Source organism: Ctenopharyngodon idella, chromosome 23 (genome assembly GCF_019924925.1).
Source record: "Ctenopharyngodon idella isolate HZGC_01 chromosome 23, HZGC01, whole genome shotgun sequence".
NCBI classification, from domain to species: domain Eukaryota; kingdom Metazoa; phylum Chordata; class Actinopteri; order Cypriniformes; family Xenocyprididae; genus Ctenopharyngodon; species Ctenopharyngodon idella.
Genome location: NC_067242.1, coordinates 5,700,973 through 5,713,743, shown reverse-complemented (window position 1 = coordinate 5,713,743; position 12,771 = coordinate 5,700,973). Strand labels below are relative to the sequence as shown.

Below are 12,771 nucleotides of genomic sequence, written 5' to 3'. Positions count from 1 at the left end.
TATTGTTAAATTTTTAATGGCAGCAGTCAGACAGGTTACATCTAAAACATCTTAAGGCCTGATGCTGAATACAAATGTACTTTTGTAAGAGAATATCATGATCTGTAGTGTCAAACGCAGCACTAAGTTCAAGTTAAACTGTGAAATGCAGCCTTGGTCAGATTCTAGAAGTCATTTCTGATCTCTGTGTTATGATGGGGCCTGAAAACTCTTCATAGATACAATTTTTTTTCTGCAGAAAGGAGCATAATTGAACAGACAAAATTTTCTAATATTTTTTTTTTTTTACATAAACTGAACATTTGAGATGAGTCTATAGTTTGCTAATTCATCAGGGTCTAGTTGTGGTTTCCTTATGAGAGGTTTAATAACTTCCAGCTTCAAGTGTCTCAGGATGTGATCTAGAGAAAAGGAGTTTATAATATTGAGAATAGACTCTCCTGCTGCAGGGAGCAACACTTAGTTTAGTGGGTATGGGATCTAGTATACATGTGGTTGGTTTTGATGCGACAATAAGTTTATTTTGCTCGTCCTTTATCAGTAAAGGAATGCAATTGTTCCTGGAAGATGATAATTTAACCTAAAACCTGTGATGATGTCAAAAGTTGTACTTTTACAATTGTATTTCTTTACAACAGTTGTGATTTGTGTAAATTACATGATCTAGGACCTTTATACAGCGCTTGCCATTGAAAAGACTAAATCTGTCCTTCACAGCCTCGTTTTCATTGACGTCAATTCTAACCTGACTATGAAACTGCTTCACAACCACAGACATGAATCTGTATTTTATTGGTTGGAATAATAGTTCTACCCAGTCGCCGATGCTGTACAATATGAATTCAGCTGCACACAGTGTGCACGAGATGAGATAGTGATCTGTGATATCGTCACTTTGACTTACTGATGTGATGTGACAGCAGTAATGTCTCATTCTCCATATGTGTGTCTGTGTGTTTTATTGTAGGACTCTCAGTATTCAGACGTCAGTCCAGTTTCCTCAGGATCAGCTGATGGTGAATAAGGAGCCGCTACAGAGACGTCACAGTCACACAGTCAACAGAGACTGAAGACACAGAGACACACAGAGATCACACTGTCATGTGTGTGACTTCACAGCAGTTTCTTGTTTGTATCTTTTTGTGGGTCTGATCTTTTGAATTACAGATGTCATCAGATTTCCACAATGATCTAATAGAGGACTTGAACTCTCTGATGAATAATGTAAAATTCTTCTATTTGTGACCCATGAAAACAAGTGCTGAAAATTGATTTGGTATTGATTAGCTTGATTACAGTGTTGATGGTGTAACATCCAATATACACTGAAAGTGACATGAAATTACAAAATTACATTATTTTAATCAACAAGATACAGTTGAGCTCAAAAGTTTACATACCCCTTGCAGAATCTGCAAAAATGTTAATCATTTTAACAAAATAAGAAGGATCATGAAAACTGCATGTTATTTTTTATTTAGTACTGTCCTTAATAAACTATTTCACATAACAGTTGTTTAGATAAAGTCCACAAGACAAAAAAAAAAAAAAAAAGCAGAATTTATAAAAATGACCCCATTCAAAAGTTTACATACCCTTGATTCTTAATACTGTGTGTGGTTACCTGGATAATCCACGACTGGTTTGTTTTTTGGTGCAGTTAAACTGAGCACTGTTCTTCAGAAAAATCCTCCAGGTCCTGCAGATTCTTCAGTTTTCCAGCATCTTTTGCATATTTGTACCCTTTCCAGCAGTGACTGTATGATTTTGAGATCCATCTTTTCACACTGAGGACAACTGAGGGACTCAAACACAAGTATTAAACAAGGTTCAAACATTCACTGATGCTCCAGAAGGAAACACGATGCGTTAAGAGTCAGGGGTGAAAACTTTTAATGTGCAAGTTGTTTTTTTTTATTTTTATTTTGTTTAAAGAACACATTTTTTCATTTAGTTCTGCCCTTTGGAAGCTACAAAAGATACTTACATGTTTCCCAGAAGACAAAAAATGTACAATTTATTCTGTTCATCCAATTCAAAAGTTTACATCCCCGACTCTTAATGCTTCGTGTTTCCTTCTGGAGCATCAGTGAATGTTTGAACCTTGTTTAATACTTGTGTTTGAGTCCCTCAGTTGTCCTCAGTGTGAAAAGATGGATCTCAGAATCATACAGTCACTGCTGAAAAGGGTTCAAATATGCAGAAGATGCTGGAAAACTGAAGAATCTGCAGGACCTGGAGGATTTTTGTGAAGAACAGAGCTCAGTTTAACTGCTCAGAATAAACAAGGGACTCATGAACAACATCACAAAACAAAAAAACAGTCGTAGATTATCCAGGTAACCACACACAGTATTAAGAATCAAGGGTATGTAAACTTTTGAATGGGGTCATTTTAATAAATTCAGCAATTTTTTTGTCTTGTGGACTTTATGTAAACAACTGTTATGTGAATATGCGGATGTTAGCAGTCTGAACAAACACTAACAGTCTGGGTTTCAGTGAGACTGGAACAGACCAAACTGATCTGAGCATCTTACTGTGGCTAAATATGCAGACTGTGTTTGGGCATGAAGAGACAAGAACATCATTTTAACTGCAAGCTGTTAGATGTTATGACAGGTAATAACGGCTGATAAGTTAGAGTTTGTCCAGACCACTAACCACTGCCCATTTACTGACTCACATATTTCTATATTCTAGTAGTTCCATTGGTTCTGTCATAGGAGACCCTGGTGTTGTGTTTAATTCATAGTTTATAGCGCCTCCTTGTGAACACTTGTCATTAATGCAGCTAGATCTTCTTAGTGGCCTCCTGTGTATTCTCCATTTATTTTAGTCTTTTTTTTTTTATTTGGACATATATTTTGTTAAATTTATTTAGTTAAATAAAATAGAACGACCAGGTAGCTCATAATGTCCTGTGCCTTTCACCTGGTCTGCTATGATGAGACTAGACTTCGAAGGTCCACTCCATGATTTTAGAAGATAGTTTTCGATCTTCTAAGTGGATTATATTTACATGTTTCTATATTTATTGAAATAATAATAATAAACATGTAACGACTCAAATTATTTTATTTATTAACTTATTCAACTATTTATAATAATTATTAATACCAATAATAAAACTGAATATTATTATTCAGTTAATTTATTAACATATAACTTTACTTTCAGCATTTATTTATTAACATATGTAACTATAAAAATTGAAAAAAAAAAAAAAAATAAAATAAACACTAACTATTAAATAACTAACTTCTAGTTACGAGGTGCGGCGTGGCGCGCCCCACCTCATGTTTGCTGCTGACTGAAAACTTGTGACAACTATGCCCGGGAAAATGCAACTGCTGTCTGGCGATGAGAAGCGAAAAAGAAAAAAGCCCTAGATGGATCCATCCCATGCATTTCTTTCAGGTACAGTATTGCATTAAAATACGAGAGGAACGTCGCCCAACGTAGCAAAGTAAAAGTACAGATTTTTCATTCGAAATATACTCAAGTTAAAGTAAAAGTGCCCACATTTAAATCTACTCTAAAAAGTACAAATTTTCCAAAAAAATACTCAAGTAAATGTAACGAAGTAAATGTACTTCGTTACTACCCACCTCTGATTCCAACACATTAGGCCTAATTGATAATTAATTAAGAATATAAAAATGGTTGTGTCTTATTGGATGATGGGAACTCTCGGAGGACATTTCTCGGGAGTGACTCATTTTTGTGTTTATCTTATACATGTAGCTTTAATATCTTTGTTGTCTTTTTGCTTGTGGTATAGCCATATTTTTCTGTTTATTATTATTGATTGTATAATTTGTTGAATTTAATAAATTTTTTCTTGACTTTGATTTCGTTGTCTAATCCCTCTTTTATGTTACGGCTTGGAAGGAGCGGGTCGTAACACAGGCAGCTCATAATGTCCTGTGCTTTCACCTGGTCTGCTGTTATGACACTAGATGGTTTTGGATCTTCTAAATGGATTATATTTAGATATATTTATATTTACTGAAATACAATAATAATGATTAACATGTAACAACTCATATTATTTTTTTTTATTGTTATTTATTTTTTAACTTATTCAACTATTTATAATAATTGAAATAATTATTAATTATACAAATAATAAACATATTAACTATTTTATTAGCTACATGCTAATGATATATTTTATTGGACAAAACAGCATACTCTTAAAAAGAGTGTGGCAACACTATTTTACAGTGTCCTTGTTACACGGTACATGTAGTTATTAGAGTAATAACTATAAATTGGTCATAATAACACCATAATTATAACTTTTTAAATAATAAAAAAAATCTAAACTAAACCCTAATCCTACCCTAAACCTATAGTAAGTACATGTTAATTATTTTTACTCAGTACTTACATGTATAATTACACTAACTCGGACACCCTAAAATTAAGTGCTTATTACAGAAAAAAACATACTTTAAAGGAATATACTTGAGTGCTAAGCAAGTAAATGTGTAAATCAAGTAAAATCAAGAAAGTAAAAAAAGTAAATACTTTCAGAGGACCTTTCAGCTTCAGTCCATATTAAAGTACTTTAATAACTATAGTTTAAAATTATTATCAAGTACTTTACATGTGCAGGATGTCAATCAACACATTAAAATAACTGTATTTCTTTAAAGCATTACACAAGGCTATTAAAACATAATGATTAAAATGTACTTTAAAGTAAAACTTTTAATTATTATATTATAAACATTATTACGAAGCACACTATTCCCTTTAAGTACACTTAAGTGGCCGTTTGTTTTATTAATATTATATTATTTGCAAGAACAGTTTTTAATATACTGTTAAGATTTGAAGTACACTACAAGTGCACATTTAAGTACACTTCTTTTTCATAAGGGTGGGTGGTGGGGATCAAATATTATAGCTTAACAATTGGAAACTGAACAAACTTAAACTTAAATCAGCTGACCACTAATCTTAATACTGAGGGCGATGTGCCTCCCCTTTAAAAGTGAGTTGCCTATGTAGGTAAAAGAGTGAGGAAACTCACCAGAAACATTTCATCAGAAACAGTGCCAGTGTTTAGCTGTGTTAAAGGTCTTTGGAAATTTGTTACACCCAAGTTCATTTTAGAAAAGCATCATCCTCGCATGATGATGTTTCCTACTGTGAGTGACTTATGATCATGAGAAAAGTACTGATGAGGAACATCTAAACAGCTCTGACACACACAGATGAAGGAGTGGTCACTGCCATTTGTAAATTAAATATGTCATTGTTTCATCTGTTCTTGGTTTAAGTTTGGTTTTATGACCTTGTTTGATTTGCACTGTTCTCTGTTCAGTAGTTCATCAATTACCATAGTTTTTGTTTTGCCCTCATGTGTTCCACCTGTGTCTAGTTAATGATCTTGTTTAGTCTCTAGTGTTTCTCTGTGTATTTATAGCCCTGTGTTTGTTTCAGTCTTAGTCAGAACTCGTCTATTATTAGTTGTTCTGTTCATTGCTTTTTTGTTTCCTGATATCCTGAAGAAGTGTAATTTAGAGTTTGATTTGATTAAGGAACGGCTTGCAAATAGATTCAGCCTTTAATTTCCATCTTTGATTCAACCTCTTGCTGGCAGTCTTCCGTTTCCAGTCATTTTTAGCTGTATAAAACAGCTTGTTATGCTGCTTGATATTGCAAATGGTTTTAGGGTTTACCATGCTTTGCTATTCTTAGTTATTTGTCTATAGTGGCTAATAAATCATTAGTCTCGCACATCCAAAATAAGGTAGATACTTACATACTGTCTGTTTCTTTGTGTTCACAAACATATTTTCTCACTATCTACTCCGATCCATTAGTGTGCTCTCATTGAGTTGAAGGACACAGGAAATCATACATATGCTCAGGGAAAATGGCTTCCATTTATTGCCTGTGAATGCCAGTAACCACACTAAACGTCAGACCACCCATAAGATCTATTCATTCCAGTTTTTAATCAGTATAGTCAGTCTTTAACTGAGAACCTGAGAGGTTGCAGACAGCATAGTACAGATTAGAACACAGTGTCTAGTTTGGCATCAATGCAGTGGGAGCTGCACACAGTAAAACTCTCATTCGCTTATTAAGTTTATGATAATCATTTATCAAGTTATTTTTTAAATTATTTTTAAAAACTGTATACATTTATTTGTTTTTTATTTCTTGCTATTATATTTCCGTTAATACTTTCCGCTTCAATCCAGTTGTCAAGCTACCTTACAGCATTAAAAGAAAGCTCAGATGAAATTTCAGAGGAAGTTCTATTCTATATTTGTGTTTGTTGTGTACTTTTATGCTTATTAGAATACAGATTAGCAATGGGAAGTTCAGATATTAAAGGCCTCCCATTTGGTGCTTGGTCCCATAAGTTACTATTATTACTATTATTATTATTATTATTATTATTATTAACTGTATAACTGTATTTTTACTGTATTTTTAATTAATACTTTCAGAGGACCTTTCAGCTTCAGTCTATATTTTTGGTGCACAATGTCTTTTTTTTACAATTTACAACTCAAAGAACATTATCAATGAAAACAAATGCTATTCAAAAAGATTATATATTTATTTATTTATTTACTTATTTATGTGTGCAATTAAAGTTAAACATTATTAATAAACATTTAAAACTCTATGTTTGTATTTCTGTACAATATGTACAGTGTATGTATTTCAATCATGACAACTCCCAAAATTTAAACACCATTTTTTTGTTAAGATTGAAATCTACGGACTAGATCTGCTGCTGCCGAAACATGCACAGAAATACAGGGAATAAGATACAAGCTGCTGCAAAGAAAGTAGGGAGAACCCCCTAGTAGATCCAGGCAGGTGGTGCTGGGGAAGGAGGGGGTCTAAGAAAATTCCCATGGCGCGCTGAACTTAGTTGAGCCAAGTCTGGACAGAAAATAATGGGTCACATAGATAAAACAAAAAACAGCTGGCTTTTTGCCATATAGCTGGCTTTAGGAGAACCAATCAGCTGCTCTGAAGAGTTTTATGATTGATCTATGTATGAATGTGTGTGAAATTAATGTAAACATTGTTTTCCATCAGTGCTTGTAGTTGGTAAGCTGCAAGATAAACCCGAGATCATGGTTCAGTTCCCTGAGAACACACAAATGTATACCTTTATTTATGTAGCTTTGGATAAAATTGCCTGTTAAATCAATCTTTACACAAAGTGTGCCTAAGTTCAAAGGGTTCATTTACGAAAATAGGAGAATGTAGTATGGACAAAAATGATGACATTTGAATTGAGTTTGAACTTTCCACAGAGCGGGGGTTTGAGGACCATGAGAACCTAGTGGATCCTCTTTCTACATGGACCAGGGACAGTGAAAACAAAGTGATTTTTCAGGAGAAAAAAGACAAATATGAAGTGTTCAGAAACCCTCAGGCAAGTGTTTGGACAGCTATTTGTGCTTCTTGCCAATACACATTGAATTACAGCTTTTGATAATATCAAAGTAAAATACAAAAGCGCTAAAAATAACGCTTTTCACTTACAGTATATTGTTTCCTCTGCCTGCAGAATTGTGAGATTTCCCATGCAAAAACTGTTCTCTGACTCTGACACTATTTCTAGTTCAATAAAAAAAAAAAAAAAAAAAATGGAAGGGAAATTAGAAAAACAGTTAAACTCAGCACATTGACAGACTTCTGTAATGGTAGAAGTCTAGAAGACTTCTTTAGTGTAGACCAAAATGATTACTTAAAAATAATTATTAAAATTTTGTTGAATGTTGATTAAAATGAAGTCCATTTCAATTTCTTTTACAGATGTTTTATATGTGGAAAAAGGAAAATAAATCTCTAATGGACATGAAAGAAAAAGACAAAGAACAACTTCCGGAGGTGCGTCTGGCTTTAACTTTTGTTATAATTGAGAGATTTTATGTCAACTTACAGATGTAGAGATTTGTTAAAAGAATTTAATGGAGTCAGATTTAATGTCATAATTGAAGCCATTTAAACAAGTAATGCAGGTCTAAACAAGCTTCACCCAAACAGTTGACATGGAATGACATGAGTGTAAGTGAATGATGAAAGTCTTTATATCTGGTTCTGTATTTCTGGGTACAGGAGAATTTTTGTGGAGCCTCCGTCATTGTGCCTGACCTTGAGGGTGTTCTGTATCTGAAGGAGGATGGCAAGAAATCCTGGAAACAGCGCTACTTCCTGTTGCGAGCCTCTGGATTGTATTACTCACCCAAAGGCAAGACAAAGGTCAGATCAGGCAACCCAGACAGTAAAACATACAGTGTATTTTGAGTTCAGACAAATCCTCCCTTATTGTACATCAGGTTGCTATTTAAATTAACACTTAATCATTACAGACCTAAATAATAACTGGCTTGGTGAAAATGTCAAGAAACTAAATTTCAGTGCATTATGGGGTTCTCTCTCCATCAGGCATCACGGGATCTTGTGTGTTTGGTGCAGTTTGACAATGTGAACGTCTACTACTGCAAAGAATATAGGAACAAATACAAAGCACCAACAGACCACTGCTTCATTCTCAAGGTACAGTGTCCTGTTATGGTGAACCGCTCTCACTTTAACATCAATACAGAGTTTGGAGCAGAAACTTACAGTGTGACAAGGATGAATAAAATAAAACAAACAGCCCACCCTTGAAATGAAGTGCACTTAATTCTATTGAACATGCACTTGTGTACTTTAAATCTTAAACATATATTAAAATAAAATAAAATAAATAAAAATAACTACTTGCAGGTAATATAATATTAATGAAATAAAAGGCCATTTAAGTGTACTTTTAAGTGTTTCTGGTCCCACTTTATATTAAGTGGCCTTAACTACTATGTACTTACATTTAAATTAATCATTTGATACAATGCACTTATTGTGTACATACATGTTTTTACCTTGTTCTTATATTTTAAAAACACCTGCATGTAATTACATCTGTAATTAATTTCTGTAATTCTGATGGGGGTTTGAAGATTCATGGCAGGTCAATCTTTCTTAGATAGCAAAGGGCTAAATTCAAGAAATGGTACAGTATTTTATAGTTTATACAAAACAGCATCTTATAAAATATAAGACATAAGACATAAGGTCATGATGTTTATTAAAGCTGCAGTCTGTAACTTTTTTTGGTTAAAAATGATCCAAAATCACTTATTGAGCAAGTACATAACCAATCAGTGTTCAAAACTATCTCCTTAGCCCGATTCACAACGGTAAGCTTGTAATAATGTTTTCTAATTCGAGTGGTACTGGTAGGTTTCCGCGGGAAATACGAGTTTGCTGATGTTTGTCCTAGCGTCTTTACATCGCATCTGTAAACAGAAAGAAGGAGTCCTGGCTAGTAGGCTACATCGCATGTGAGGATGCTGCAGGTGGCGGATCATTTGTAGCCTCTTCTTACAGAACATGGAATGTATTTAAACTTGAGATGGTGGCTTGTAATCCAGACAGTTCAAAACAACAATCATCATCAACAACTGTGGTAAAAAGTGAAAGACTTCAAACAGCGGAGAACCTATACAGTAAAAAAGGGAAAGCGTTCGGGCCCGTGTGAAAACAAGAATAAATGTTGGCAGGGCTTTTGAAAGGTGGCGTGACCTCCGTGATTTAAAAGGGTTTAAAACTGATGCAGAGATGGCTATTTTTCTGCTGGACAGGTAAGACATTTCAATGGTTTGGGTAATAAGGTAACAGTAGCACACATTTTCACTTAATCCATACAGTTATGGATAACGCTAATACACAATACACATAGTCACGCAATGTTGATGTTTTTAACATTAACAATTTGAGAACAAACTATAACTATAATAATTTGCACCACTGGTTATGCGATTTATTGTGTTTTTTTAGTTGGTCAGAACAAAAGTGGATGACATGTTACTTCTTCAGATGACATTTACCAGTGAAACTGCAGCTTTAATATTACTCAGTACTTAATTACACTGCAACAAGGACACTTTAAAAAGTGTTACTGATGTTTAAACTTTCTATATCTGGTAAAGAAGTTGCTACATGCTACATCTTGTGTGAAGAACTACAGTGGGCCTAAGAGTGAGCCCTGTGGCACCCACAGCTACCTGTATATAGTATATTTTCATGCACGCAAGAAACGCAACCAATTTAAAACTAGCTTATGGTTCTCATGCCTTTACAAATGAATGAAGTCTATAATTTGAACAAGACACTATGGTTTAGTAGCCTGCCACAAGTAGTGAAAGGTGAAAACATTTTTTTTTTCTGGTTATTTCTGTGTTCAGACTGCAGTTGGCAGAGCCATCCTGTAATTAAAACCTTTGCACACAGTTCAAAATACCTCAACAGTTTACACTCTCTGGGTTATTGTTCTACCAAATTAAAAATGAGGCATGGAAAGAATATCACTAGCTAAAGACTTGTTTTGGACAAAGTAATGATAACTGTAAAAAGCTATTTTACCAACATCAACCCATTGGAAACAAAAATACCTTATAGGATAATAGCAAAACCAGATTCACTGATGTGCTGATCTCTTGTTAAAAAGCATGACAAATCATCAATCCATCAAGGGTGTTTCAGCCTGTTTAGTTTAGGATGGGCTGTTTATATGATAAAATGCAATAAATGTAGTAGATGCAAAATAAAAACTAGACTCCAACAGAAAAAGTACATGCACTCTTTGCATGTATGCAATAATTCAACATCATAAAGAACAACATTGTTTTGGTCCATTTTAACAATATTTAATCCTAAAGTGTGGCAGGAGAGGGGCATTGGCAATCAAATTGTGATTTTAGTGTGCCATCTACTGTCTCTGCTGTGCAACTGCAGCTCAATCATCAACATCTGTAAGCAAAACAATGTTAACATTGTCAACACATGAGATTAAAAAATAAGTGGTTCCAAAAATCTACAGGGAATGACAAAAATTATTATCTTAGCCTTCTCAGATGTATATATCAGGTTTGTGTCATGTTACTGTGATCTGCTTTCAGCATCCTCAGATTCAAAAAGAATCACAGTACATCAAGTATCTGTGTTGTGATGATGAGTTGACCATGACTCTGTGGGTGACTGGGATACGTATTGCAAAGGTGAGCAGAAACCAAGCCACACACCATACATTTTTTGCCAAAACATTTATAAAGTAGAAAATGATTGTATGATAAACACAAAGAAGACATTAAATGAAGCAAAAATGAACTTTTTGAAGCAAAAAAAAAACCGCACTATCCAGGCCTCCTCCAGTGCATCGACACCCTCTCCTAAACCTAAAGGTAGAGATAATGAGCTGAATAGATCATTATAAAATGCATCATACATCTTGATATATTACCATGTAAAAGGATTTTGATGACATTTTTGTTTATCTTTCAGTCAAAGCTGCAAATGCTGCCATTCTGTGAACTTAATGTCTTTATTTGACAGTTTGGCTGTTATATATAAAGTATATATATGAAAAAATAACTTCTTTCTTTAACGGTTTACTGATTCCTTACTTTTTCATTAAAAAAAATTATAAATACATTTTCTGTCACAATTGGCACCATTTCCTGAGAATGGCTAATAAAACTTTTACCACATTAATTAATTAAAATTAGAGAAAAGACCAATCCAGCTAATATTTACCTTTAGAAGAAATGCAATCACATATGAATCCTTTTCTTCATTTCCCAAAAAGCCCAACTTTGCTTTGAACAGCTCATTAAATCTATAACAGAAATGTTAAAATGAGATTAGAAATGAATCAGAGATGAATACAGTGTCTATATTGTCTAATGACATGCTCACCTTTGATGGTAGATTTGTGGATATTCTCTCAATATTTGCTGAGATCTGAAATGAATAAAACAACATCATGAATCACCTGCTTTATTCCAGACCAATACCAGCAGAAAATAAAGTTCTCTCTTACTGTGACAGCTGATCTGAGGTCAGTAGTGGTTTCAGAGCTTCTAGAAGTTTCTGTAGATTGAACAGGCCGACATTAGCCTGAGCTCCTATACTGTACCGGCCCTCATCATCGGACGTGTTGGGGACAAAATCTATACAGAGGAAACAATGCTGTAGCAATAACGGCTTTTTAACAATAAAATTATTATGGCTGTCAGTTTCACTTTCACTTATTAGAATATAATATATTAAATTTAAACAAATAATGCATTCAAAAAATTATGCAATTAATCATGCCCCTCGACCCATATATATATAAGATTATATATAATTTATAGATTTAAAGTAGCTTACTAATCGTACAATTTTCCTCCACTTTTGCAATATTAGTGTAATATATAGTGTGTGTGTGTGTGTGTGTGTAATGATATTAATATGTTAATCCAAAAAAAACCTTAAAAAATAAACTTATAGGAAGATGATCGCTAATATTATTAAGTATGGAGAAAATGCGCAGTTTAGGTTACAAAAAGAAACTTACTTGGGTCATATGATTCCATAAATCCAAATGGGCCATAATCAATAGTGATAGAAAGCAGACTGAAGTTATCTGTGTTGCAGACTCCTGCGTGAAGATGCTTTAGCGATGTATAATAATTTGTTTAAATTGTTGTTGTTAATATTTATCTATTTTATTACCATATTTAACTATTTATAATAATTTACTTTAGCCTACATTTATTCATTTTTAAATAAATTAAATAATAGACTTGTTAAATACATGGACAGGCAATAGTTTTAGACTTAGAGATAATTCTTTATACTGCTATCAGAGTTTGGGGGAACATGTAGGTCCTATTTGAAGCTGTACCCCCCAAA

At 33.7% G+C, this 12,771-nt stretch overlaps 2 protein-coding genes and 1 long non-coding RNA gene across 4 annotated transcripts in view; 2 read left to right on the top strand and 1 right to left on the bottom strand.

Moving 5' to 3' along the window:
- LOC127505683 (NACHT, LRR and PYD domains-containing protein 12-like) overlaps positions 1–12,771 on the top strand; it is a 312,016-nt gene that overhangs the window by 207,251 nt on the left and 91,994 nt on the right. The gene's annotated exons all lie outside the window — the stretch shown is intronic.
- LOC127505699 (protein adenylyltransferase SelO-like) overlaps positions 1–12,771 on the bottom strand; it is a 136,785-nt gene that overhangs the window by 65,315 nt on the left and 58,699 nt on the right. The window lies entirely within an intron of this gene.
- On the top strand, positions 8,168–11,174 carry LOC127505706 (uncharacterized). The gene is made up of 3 exons (XR_007927784.1): positions 8,168–8,253; positions 8,440–8,550; positions 10,995–11,174. It is a non-coding gene; the product is annotated as an uncharacterized LOC127505706 (long non-coding RNA).